At 41.8% G+C, this 12092-nt stretch overlaps 1 protein-coding gene across 3 annotated transcripts in view; it reads right to left on the bottom strand.

The window, feature by feature from the left end:
- Positions 1-12092, bottom strand: part of htr2cl1 (5-hydroxytryptamine (serotonin) receptor 2C, G protein-coupled-like 1) — a 200255-nt gene that overhangs the window by 86934 nt on the left and 101229 nt on the right. The window contains exon 3 of one of the 3 annotated variants that reach the window (XM_074662248.1): positions 11648-11667. The exons of the other annotated variants lie outside the window; for them this stretch is intronic. The gene's annotated coding sequence lies outside the window, so the exon portion shown is untranslated. The remainder of the gene's footprint in view (positions 1-11647; positions 11668-12092) is intronic. 3 annotated transcript variants of the gene reach the window in all.

The following is a 12092-nucleotide window of genomic DNA, read 5'->3' as shown; positions in this document are numbered from 1 at the left end:
GAGAGCAGCGGTGATTAGAGAAGTGAATCAATCAATTATGGCGTGTTGTGTGTTTGTACCCCTGAGGTAAGTAAACAGGTAGCCGGCTGTGATCCATCACTGTCACTTTATTCTCTTTGTGAAGTGACCCTAGTGACACACACACACACACACACACACACACACACACACACACACACACACACACACACACACACACACACACACACACACACACACACACACACACACACACATCAAAAAGCTTCACCCTATGTTAAAATAATGGCTTTAATTAGCCTTGATGGGTCCTGGAATCAAAATGATTATTTCATTAAAATGAAAACACTTTTTCCAGGACATAAAAATCTCTGTTTTGTGATCTCTGGATTGAACTACTGAGGGCTCACAGGTTTGACTGTTGGGCTCCTAACAGCTGTTAAGGAAATGGTACCATGTTAGCTAATAATAAACACCCAGTTGATAAAAACTTAGCTGTATGAGGTTTGCAAAACATTCAAAAGATGAGCTTGGCTAAAGAACATAATTCAAAGCTAATGACATGATTTTTTTTTTTTTTTTTAAGTTTTTTAAAAATTATTTGTAGTATCTTATCTCAACCCCCAGTTTTCGCAGATGTACAACTTAAAGCTCCAGTGAATAGTTTTTGGGGACCATTGAAAAAACTGAAACCAAAACAAAAAATGAAAAAAAAAAAGAAGCCATTTGACAAAACTGACAATATTTGTTTTGTCATTTTTCATGTGCATCAGATGTAAGAAAAATATCAGTCAATCAATCAGGTTTAATTTACGGCACCAGCCATACAAATAAAATATAGATCAAAGTTTCTCACAGTTATTGGAAAAAAATACCATGATGAATTACATAGAATACTAGCAAGCAGGGCTTGACAATAACACCCGCCAACCCGCCAAATGAAGGTGGATTGCGGCTGTGGCGGGTAACACTGCCATTCCTACTAGCCACTTTGGCGGGTTGAATTATTTTAGTTTAGTTTTCTAAAATGGCATCTCAAATACTAAACCCATTGCAATACGAGACCACGCCACTACAACTCCCATGAGCACTGCCTGCACGCAGTGTTCGCTCATTGGTTCATCAGCAAAGTCTTTTGCTGACCTAACTGCTGAGAGGAGCTCTGACTTTCATCTACAGCCTCCAGCTCGCACACGGCAACAGCTCCCAATGTCCAGCGCAACTGACGTGATTTTAAAGTTCAATCGCCTCACCTAGAGCAGGAGGGGAGAGGAGGAGAGGAGCGCACGTAGAGAAGAGAAACTGGTCACAGATGTACTGTAACAGCAGCATAACTAACTAACTGACTAACTAACTAAATTAATTAATTAATTAATATTGTTCTTAGCTTTGGATTACATGTCTTATCAAAACTAACCCTTTGTGACCTTTTAGTATAACTATCCGAGGGTTGGCATTTCTGTCATATTGTTGTGCTAAAGGCTCTAACAGTGTGTCCATTATCAGGTCTGTTTACTTCTTAAGACGTCAAGTCGTGTTCATAACGTTCTTAATAAAGTAGAATTGAAAGTAGCTCAGAGTAAGTGATTTGGAAATGATAAAATTGGTGTAATTTTGTCTGCGTTTTGAACCCAATTAGTTGAAGTTATTTCTCTAAAGGCTTCTATTTTTAAACTCACCCTGTCAGCATTTTCACTGCAATGAGCAGACCAAGCAGGAAACAGCTTTAAACTTTCTGTCTGGGCCCTCTAATTTATTTTCTGCTGCAATTATTGGAAAACTAATTTGAATAAACTGTACATTTGATATGATTAATTGTATAACTTTTAATCCCAATTAGCTCCCCGCTGCAGTTTCATTCATTATTCTGGTCATTGGAGAAAAATAACCCCCTAGTACAGCAATAAAAAAGAAATACAATAAATACAAAACTCAAAGTCCTCTCTTTTCCACCCTAAGGGGAAGAACTGCTGTGTGGCTTTCCGCTCATTTTTTCTAAACCCTGAAAAATCACTTGTGATACTTTCAAAGGCTGGAAACAAAGGGATTTGACCAGAGGACTTGTTTTGTGCTAATCATTGTTCATAACTGAATAAACTTCCAAGGGAAAACTGTGAAAAAAAACAAACAAAAAAACATAATCTGTGAAACCGCGAGCAAGCTGAGCACATCAAACAGAAAATACGCATCAGTGATTCACACACAGCTACTCCCACATGCACCGAGCAAACACACGGAGACTTTGTGCAAGATAAATTCTTTCAAACACCATTATAGAATGCAAACCATTTACGGTGGGCAAACAGGGGGAACACAAATTGCTGTCTGTGTATCACACACACAGTATCCAGTCAACTACATGACCATCAACCTCTGTATCCACAAATGTTTGCTGCAGCAGCATATACCCACGCTGCCACACCCACAGACAGCTGGAGGTGACCTGTTCCAGCACACAGAGAGACTTTAAGGTCCATATCACACGTTCCTATCACAAAGGGAGGATAAGTAATAAAGAGTTCCCGGAGGAGCTGTCTTTAAGACATCAATCAGCACAAAGCGGCCGTCCTCACTCCTACAGCTGCTGCACTGCAGGCTTCTTATCCAAACCCATCCATCAGCAGGTGGATTTCTCATATCTGGCTGAAGTCCAGGAACATATACCTCACTGTATGGACTCAGAGGACACATAAATGGTTTAAGTCCTAATGGGCAATGGATGGAAAATTGTTGGATCAAATTAAAGTGAATACAAAGCATGTAATGAACTCAGTGTCAGAGCCTCCTTTCCTGAACTCATATTTCATGGATTCATGTGAATTGTAGTCAAGGTGACCTCAAAGCAAAAAGCACTGGCTCGGAAAATTGACCAAAAGAAGGCCAAGTAGTCATATTTTAAAGATTTATAGAGTCTGGATGTTCTTTTAACAGTAGTGTGAGGAGCAAGGGGGTGGATGAATCAACAGATAGAGAGTAAACAGCTGGTTGAATGGTTGATTGGTTGATTAATAGGTCCATGGGTTACACGCTTCAGTGGGTTTGTCAGCTGACTTGTTGGTTGGTTGGTTGGTTGATCTGGTTTGTCAGATGTTTAATTGGTTCGTCTGTTGGTATGCTGGTTGGTTAATTAGGTCATAGGTCTATTCATTTGTTGGTTGGTCGGTCTTTTGATTTGTTGGTTGTTGATTGGCAAGTAAGCTGCTAGGTTTATTGGGCCATGAGTTAGAAAAAGCATTGATGGGTCAGACAAGTGATTTTTTGGTTGGATTGTAGGTTAATTGCTGGGTCTATTGGTTTATTGGTTGGTTGGTTGGTTGGTAGATCAATTGGTGTGTTCACGGATGATTGGTTAATTGGTTTGTTGCTTGGTTGGTTGCTTGGTTGGTTGGAAGTTCAAATTGTGTGTTTGTTTATGGTTGGTTAGTCTTTAAATTAGTCTATTTATTGTTGTTGTTGGTTGGTCTATTTGTTTTATGTTGGTTGGTTGTTGGTTCTTTTCTTTGTTTAATTGGTTTGTTGGTTGGTTGGTGTATTAGCTCATTGGTTGGTTGATTTGTCTATTGGTTTGATGTTTTGTTTTTTTGTGGGTTGTTTCGGTTTCATTGGTTTGAAATCCACAAGTCTGTGAGTAGGTTTAGTGGCGAGTGAGTTAGAGAAGGTGTTGGTGGGCTGGTCAAATAAGTTGTTCATCCATTGGTTGATTGTTGAATTGGTTGGTTTGCTTTATCTTTATCTTTAACTGATTGATTGATCATTTGGGTCTTTGGTGTTTGATTGATGTTTGAACGGTGGGTTGATAGATTTATTGATCAATAGATTTAATAGATGATCTAAAGACAGATGGATCAATGTGGTGGATGGTTGGGGGGTTTGGTCAAAGGTCCCACTGCTCACAAGTTGAAGCGTTCTCTGGCAAGCCTCATTTTTGTTTACACAACATGCTAGAAAAAGTCTTTTCTTTTATCTTTGAAGCAGCAGACGACAGAAAGAGAAACCTACTTACGAGTGTGACAACACTGCAGCCTTCACCTTCACTCTACCTCCTCTATAGTGCGAGACACACACACACACACACACACACACCACACACACACACACACACACACACACACACACACATCACAAACAATGCATGTGGCGCTGGTGACACTTGATAGCGACGTGTGAAGTTTTATTGTGTTGGGTGTCATCGCATGGGAAGGAGAGGCTGCTGACAGAAACAAAAAACTTCCTGACCTTGTTGTCTAATAATAGTCCTTAAAACAGAGAAGAGCTGAAAAATAATTAACAGGCAAGTCTACCAGAGGATACTAAGAATATGAAGTGTTTGCTTTTACATATTTTAAGTGCCATCATCTCTGACCTGAAATCACATTTTCCTGTTTGTCCTCCTCATACCAAAGAGTGGGCCTCTGTATGAGCTTTATTCTCTGTGTAGTTTCACATCTGATGACAAAGAAAAATCCCCCCTAAATATATCAGCACATGATAAAGTATTTATATTCCTAAAGGCAGAGCTGAATATAAATTCTAGTGATAAAATAAGAAAGGAATGAGTGGAGGTGATGAGGAGTGACTTCCAGACAACATTTATAACCTGCTGTGAAGATACTGTCCTGGAAAATATTTCCCTCTGTTCCTTTTCCTCCACCCTGGATTGGATTCAGAGACTTTTTTCGAAAACAATTTTTCAGAACTTGGTTTTGGAAACATTCAGAGAGCACAGCGCTCATAAATGTTATTCTTAAATGCTGCTGCTGCGCTGACATCTCCGTCTGCGAGGCAGATTAAGAGCTGAGAGTTTCGCCTGGTTATAAATCTTCCTCTGACAGCTTTGCCTGTTCTCCTCAGCTGAGCGAGCCCAAGCCAAAAAGCCCGACAAACAAAGAGACCTGTAGGACTTAAGTTTCTGGCTTTTGAAGAAGACAATGAAGCTAACACAGCTGTCAGAGCTGGAGGAGAGCTGCAATGACTCTACAAGGCATTGTGTCTCCTTTTTGTTTGCTTTCCAGGAGATTCTTTTCAAAGACACTCATCCTCACAGAGACAGACGTGGAAAGAGATGTTGCCTTATACAGACATAAACCATAATCACATGATGGTCATTTTTCTCTGGCAAAAGGTTTGGAAACCACTCAAATGATGTTATAAGATTAAACTGCTGGAGTCCTGTGTCACAAACTTTATAAATCTGACAAACTGAGACCGTGTCCAAAGACATCCAAAGCTTCCACAAGACAACAACTCAACCAATAGATGGGGGTTTAACCATACCAATACATTTATGATGGTTCCTGTTTTCATTATCTGACTCTGGATGTGCGCTGATGCAAGTGCAAAGCTCCAGGTGACAGGCAGGGGCACTTCAGAGGAAGGGTGTCTGCTTTACTAGAAAGACTAGCAGCATGTCAGCCTGTCCAACTCCAGATCTGGATCAGCAATCAATTCCCTTGGCCTCCTGCTCCTGTTTGATCAGAGAGACGGCATCAGTCTGAATCCACCTTGAATGGGTGAGGATCTAGTAGCAATGGGTGCGAAAGGACTGGACAGACCTCCAACCAATCAGAGCAAATTGGGATGTGACGTAGTGTAGAACAGCAGGAGTGGAGTTAGCTTGGAGATTACACTTGTGTGTTGCATGTTTTCATCCAGCTAGTTTATAACCTAACAAACATTCATGTATCTAAAGGTATCCTGGTTAGTCACGAAAGACAGTTGTCTGACTTTCTAGATCTGTGTCTGGTCTGTCTCCCTCCCTCATCCATGTTTACATATAAGTTGCATTTTCAGAACCTGGTATGGAGCTTGACAGCTGGATTTTCAGTTTTGTTTTGTTTTTTTTCCCTTCATGATGAGCCTCCCCTCATCCATGTTGTCTTAATGGGCCTCTGAACTCCTCTGACCTGTTGACTCACAGCTTTGTGTGTACTGTATGTGAGGAAAATGTACTGCACATGCTCAGAGTGTCTATTTAATGTAAATCCATGAAAACAATGATAAGCTGGGCTCACAGCCTGAAGCCCCGATAAAAAAAAAAAAAAAAAAAAAAAAAAAAATCATGTGATTTTTTTAGACTTGATTGGCTGATAATCAAAGTGGTTTTGGTGACTGGCTGCTGCCATTCAAGCTGCTATAAGTTAGCAAAGCATTTCTTAAAGAGATACAGATCCGCTGGCTAACTTAAGAGATGAGTGAGGTGGATTTTCTTTTTTTATTGGAGCATTAAGTTGGAAACCTTGACACTACAAAAAAAACAAACAAAAAACAGGAAACAGATCCACCCGACCAGCCACAGGATATTATCATCACGTAAACTGCCGGTAGGACACACCACAGTCTTAACATGGAGTGGTTCTCAAAATAAAGTGGCTAACGGCTGATTTTTGATAATCAGTGGGATTGTGTGAACTCTGAAAGATTGTTGTTATGGAAAAAATTCATATGAGGTTGTTTGCTTCCCTGTAGCCTAAAGTGGTGTAAGCTAAGTGGCTCCAGACAGCATAAGCAGTTATTGGGGGACTTTTATTTTGAAAGGGACAACAGAAGTATTGTGCTGTGAGTGTTGTTGTATGTGAACAGCTGGGCTAGATAAGGTCTGGATATTCTTGGCTGTGCACCATGAGCCAGGCTTACTTAAAATCAGTGGGTTTGTTTGTTCTCGACTCATTGTGATGGTTGAAGAGAGTTGAACATTTCTTTTTTCTTGTGACTCAGACTTGTGACAGTAAGTACTGTGACTCCTCTCTTTCAATTCTCACTGGTGTCCCTCTCTCTCCATGGATATGCCTGTAAGATATGTAACAGAAAAACCCCTGAGTTCTTTGAAATGCCATAAATGACCCCTTGATGTCTAAAAAAGGGAGAAAGCAGGAGTTAGCGCTGGGATGTACTGTTATTTAGCATTACATATGCTGGGTGCCCCACCAATTTTATACACAGAGAAAGGCCACTGGATAGGACTCACTTCAAAATGGGAATCACCGTGGATTCATTTTTCTGTGGATTACCAGGCTTCATGGTCACTTTTTTTTGTACTTTCTGTTTAACTATGTGTTGGTACCATCACTGAAAACTGACATTCAGGATCGACATGATTTGTGTTTGGGTTTTTTGAGAAATATACTTCAGTTATCTTGCAGTCTGAAAAGTTTTTAGTTTATTAGAAATTGTTTCTCCCTAACCAGCTTGGTTAAAGCAGGTTTATTGAATCCTGGGAGTCATATTCCTCCTTAGATTGTTGGTGGAGCCTATACGCCTGCCCTCGTCTTGTACCAATTTATCTTTTAATTTTGGTGAATTCAAATTGTTACAAGTTTGTTGATGTAGTTTTTAATTTGTTAATTCTGGTTCTGTGCCTGACTTCCTGTTAACTATCTTTGATTTGCTCTGAGCGTATTAATGCGTCGTGCTTTGGAGGTAAGGACAATAGAAGCCTTGTGTATCTGCTGTAGAGGGTTCAGGGTTGCTGGAGCTGAGACGGAGCAGGAAGACAACAGAGTGGATCCAGTTGATCTAACACATTGGACTGGAACTGCAATGTCTGGCTTGAGTTGTAGAGTTATGTAGTTGAACTGTAAAACTGAAACCATTAGCTTTAGCGGAGATGGACTGAACATGGTATTGGTGGAACTTTACAGATATCTGTAGAACCAGCACACTGGGAGCTGGCCGATGGATGCGATCATACACTGCGGTCCAACATCTCTTTTGAAACCAGCTTTGAGCTTCCTGGAGCGAACATTTCCCGCTCATGTTGCCTCTCCTCTCTACAGGCTGTTGTTTGATCAAAATAAAAAAGGAGTCACAGACTGTATGATTTATGCTGAACGCTCCTCCCTAGACGCTCTCCTCTCTTCCTCCTTCTCTTACAAACACTTGTACCAAGAGGGCCTCGTGTTCATCAATAATGAGTCTGTAACTCTGTTTCCATTGATTCTGACGGTGTGGGAGAGGCGTTGAATCATTTATGCAAACCACAGAGGTGCCTCTAAACCTCTTCATCCCATCTGAGCGGCGTCTGCCTCCCTCCCCTCTCGTCCTCTGTCGCTCCGCCTCTGCTTGATTTGAATTTCCCAGACCATGTCTTTTTAAATGATTACAAAAAGCAGAAGAAAGAGTCACAGGACTGATTGTGTGTGGAAGCCCTCTGGGGAGTTTCCCTCAAACAAAACCTGTCCTGCTCTTAAACAGCGACATTATTGAAGATTTAAAAAAAAAAAGAGCACACTCAACATTCTCTGACACTTCCTTGATGTGCCTGCCTGACTTTTTAAAAACTACTTCACTGAAGTAAGGCTGACAAAACAGTAGGGATCCCCTGGGGAGGAGCAGCAGAAAGGCAGGAGTGAAGTGGAAAGTTGGTGAGGAGGTGTTGGGGTATTTTAATTGCAAAGCTTGTTAGCCTTTTTTCTGCTGTTAGCACCACATTAGCATGTCATTATAAAGCATATTATGATTGACAGACAGCCGGAGCAGAGCAGTCACTTTATTTCATGTCATTATTCCTGTTTGGTACATGTTGAGACTAAGATCTGAAACAGGTTTTCACTGTCGATCCTTCACCCAATCATTTGCCCGTTTTGATGCTCTTCAGAGAATTTCTCCTCCAGTCAGAGATCCATAACCTCTGCTGCTCTGCTGCAGACATCTCTGCAGGGGGGATCAGGATAGACCATTCCCAGAAAGGTTAACCACACTAGCTTCAACAATTTGGTGCCACATGTTGTCTTCCCTGTGCGTAAATTCACAGAGGCCGTCTGGAGAGCTAATTTGGGTGGAAGCAGACAGCAGGGGCGTGGTGACAGACTGTCAGCTTTGTGTCCCAATGTCAGAAAGCACACATATGCTAATTAATTAGCTTTATATTTGGAAATCTGAGGCAAGTGTTGTGGCGGCTAATTACTACCTGACAGCGTATGTTAAGCACAATGCCTCATTAGGAGACAACGTGTTTGCGTTCCTGATTAGCAGCTCCGTCAAACAGAACGAGCTAATGTCATGTTTGTGTCGGAGGAGTTAATGGAATGAGTGCAGGCAGCTCATCTGGGGTAAAGACAGATAGTTTCAGTTCTGGCAGCGCCTGGACTGGTGTTTAGACTCATTATCTTACTGTAGGATGGACTCCCTGACCAACCAGGCTCATTCTACGGGGTACAGCATGGGGGGTGCTGCAGAGTACTGTGGGAGCTGTTTTTTGTTTCAGGGTGCCTCTCACTTTGTACAAGCCCCAAACCATCATGCTTCCTCCTCTAGGTATAGAAATTGGTAGTACTGTTTTTTGAAGCTTGATCCATATCTATTGATGCAGAACGGCAACTTTGAGTTGTTGAAGGGTGTTTCTGAAGAATCACAAAATGTTATAATATTACTGTCCAGTTTTGAATAGGATTGGCTATCAAAAACCACATGAACTCTGTTTCAGACATGAGACTGTTTCAGTGCCTGAGTATTCCAGCTTCCCCAGCGGTATGGCCAACTCTCTATTTAGAGTTCTGGTGCTTCTGTGATGTTGAATTTACTAGCTTTTGGAGGTTTTTTGGCCTGCCCCTGCCCCTCACTGTCTTCCTTTTTCCCCAGTGCCTCCATGAGCCCCTATGCAACTGCTCACTCTCTGCCATACTCTTAGTACTCTGCAGCCTCTACTCCAAGTCTTACACCAGCACCTCTCCATGGATCTCTTCCTCTCTTCCTACCTCCCTCCCTTACACCCCCCCCCCCCCCCCCCCCCCCCCCCCATAAAGTCTCAAATTGGCGAAACAGCTACAGTTACCTCTCGAGCCTCTAGCCTCCCCCAAGAATGTCAATGCCCTGGATGGTCGCCTTATCTCCTTATCCACCCACCAAACGGCTCCCTTCACCCTCATCATCTCTGGTGACCAGAGATGATGAGGGTGAGGGTGACAGAGGGACTATTCAGCTATTTGTCACCCTGTCACCTGTCTCTCCACTAGTTGGAACCCTCATGGCCACTCTCACTCTCTTCTGTCTGCCAATCTGGCCTCCAGAAGTCACCAACCTTCTCCGCCACCTCCTGACGTCACTAGAGTCCTTCCAGAGTATCTTGACCTCGCCCTGGTTGTCAGTAAAGACTTGGCACTCTCCCTACCCCCTCACCTTCCATGTGACTGTGCCATTGATCTTCTCCCTGTTGCCCCCTTACCACCCAGCAGCCTGAACAATCTGTCTCACCCAGAGATTGAAGCCATGGAGGGTTACATTCAGGACTCTATAGCCACTAGACTCATTTCCCTGGTTATGTATAAATTGAGCTTCTATTATTAAGAAGACAGAGCATGAAATATTACATAAAAAGCAGCAGTGTGTCAATTTAAAAAAGAAATCTCAGAATATAGAAAAACTATTAGTAGACTGAATAACATCAAAGAAAAACTTCCTAAATAGAAGCCCCAACAGGCCGCCTTGCTTTCCCATGAATTTATTTATGGTGAAAAGACACTGAAGTGCTATTACATCACAGGCTGTGGCCCTCACATAACATACTCCAACCACAAACCTAGATGACTTTATATAAGATGCTGCTTATAGCTTGTTCTAGTGTTTAAGCAAAGGGTTATGTTTGGATGGACAGTTGAAGGTGCCAGGAATCACTTCCTGTCCAAGCCATTTAAAGCACAATTGAGCCATTTATGTGGAGAGCAGTGAAGAGTCTCAGTGCTAACTGTTTGAATTGGCATCCTGATGACCTCAATGATGCTTTTCTGACACTGTACGAATAATAAAAGCTATGAAAGGAGGGGACGGCTCTGCAAAAAGATGATAAAAATGACCAAATATGAGCGTGATTTACAGTTTAAAACACATTCTACTTTCAAAAAGCCATTTTTCCATCATTATACAGTCATTCTCAGTGCATTTACCTCAAGGCTGTCCCTGCAGAGGCCTAACTGCCCTCAGGCCCTAGCTGCAAATCAATTCATTACATTAATATTAATAACTGCCCTTGAATGGACCTTGAGTGGCGCTCATGTTCATGAAGCTAAACAAGTAGCATAACAAGCACTGAGGGCTCTGACGGCTGTCCTTGGAGGGAAAGTGTGCCGTATTTAGTGGCGTTTAGGAAATCTATTATTCAAAGGGTGTTATAACAAGGGGAGCTAGTTAGCCTAGCAGCATAGTGCCCCTTATACAGAGGCCACAGTGGTCACCAGTCAACTCCTAACTACGACATAAGGACTCTCGTCTCTAAAAGTGAGGATTCTTAGGGCAGAAGCTCGATTGGCACACCTAAAAGCTGAGCTCTGACCCTCTTTGGGAACAAAAAAATATGAATATGAGCTAAATGTACAGTTAACATGATCTGAACTCAAAAACATCAAAACTTAACATTTTAATTACCAAATCAGGGAAGAGACAAACTAAAAGAAATACTGAAACAGAATTTCTTCTCTCATATTCATACATACTCCATTATGCCAGAGTCCTCCAGCCAAACGCACACACTTTATCTCCTCTTTAGATACAGCAAGGAAGGATTAATTAAAGTCAGTAGCTCCACTGCACAGATGAGACCACTTGATTCAGCCTTCAGGATCAAAGATGCTCTCAGTGCATCCAAAGATTATGTGTGTTAAGAAAAGCAAGCAGGGAAATGTGGCAGGTCAGATGTAAACACACGCAAAGAAATGTTCAGAGAGGTTATTTGACCGACCTTCACGCTCCAGGAGCAGACTGTGGAAACGGAGAAGAAAAGTGAAAGAGCAAGATAAGGAAGCTTCTCCAGACCTGAGGGCTAGACTAATTAACTCCAAAGACATGACCTTTCTTCTCTGCTTTGCTGAGGGAGAACAGGCACGTGTGATGGTGTATATGTTGATTCAGTTCTAGGGCAGCGTCCTCACAGTTGGATGGACATGAAACATCATGTTTCACCACCATATGGGAGGTAAAAAGCTATCATTGGCATTAGCCAGACTGATTTTTCTGTTTAAACACATTTCTGGTCAAAACTTATTTATTGAAACCAGCTTTTAAATATCAGTGTGTGCGTGTTCTTGTTTTTGTACCATTTTGTGTGGGCGCTAAAGAGCTACATGTATGCTAACACCAAAGCTCAATAAGGGTGACACTTAATTTCTTGTCAATGTGTGCATTAG

The sequence above is a fragment of the Halichoeres trimaculatus genome, unplaced genomic scaffold (genome assembly GCF_033239565.1).
Source record: "Halichoeres trimaculatus isolate MK-OKI-2021-1 unplaced genomic scaffold, fHalTri1.1 fHalTri1_scaffold_22, whole genome shotgun sequence".
NCBI lineage: Eukaryota > Metazoa > Chordata > Actinopteri > Labriformes > Labridae > Halichoeres > Halichoeres trimaculatus.
This window is presented reverse-complemented; position numbering and strand designations above follow the sequence as displayed.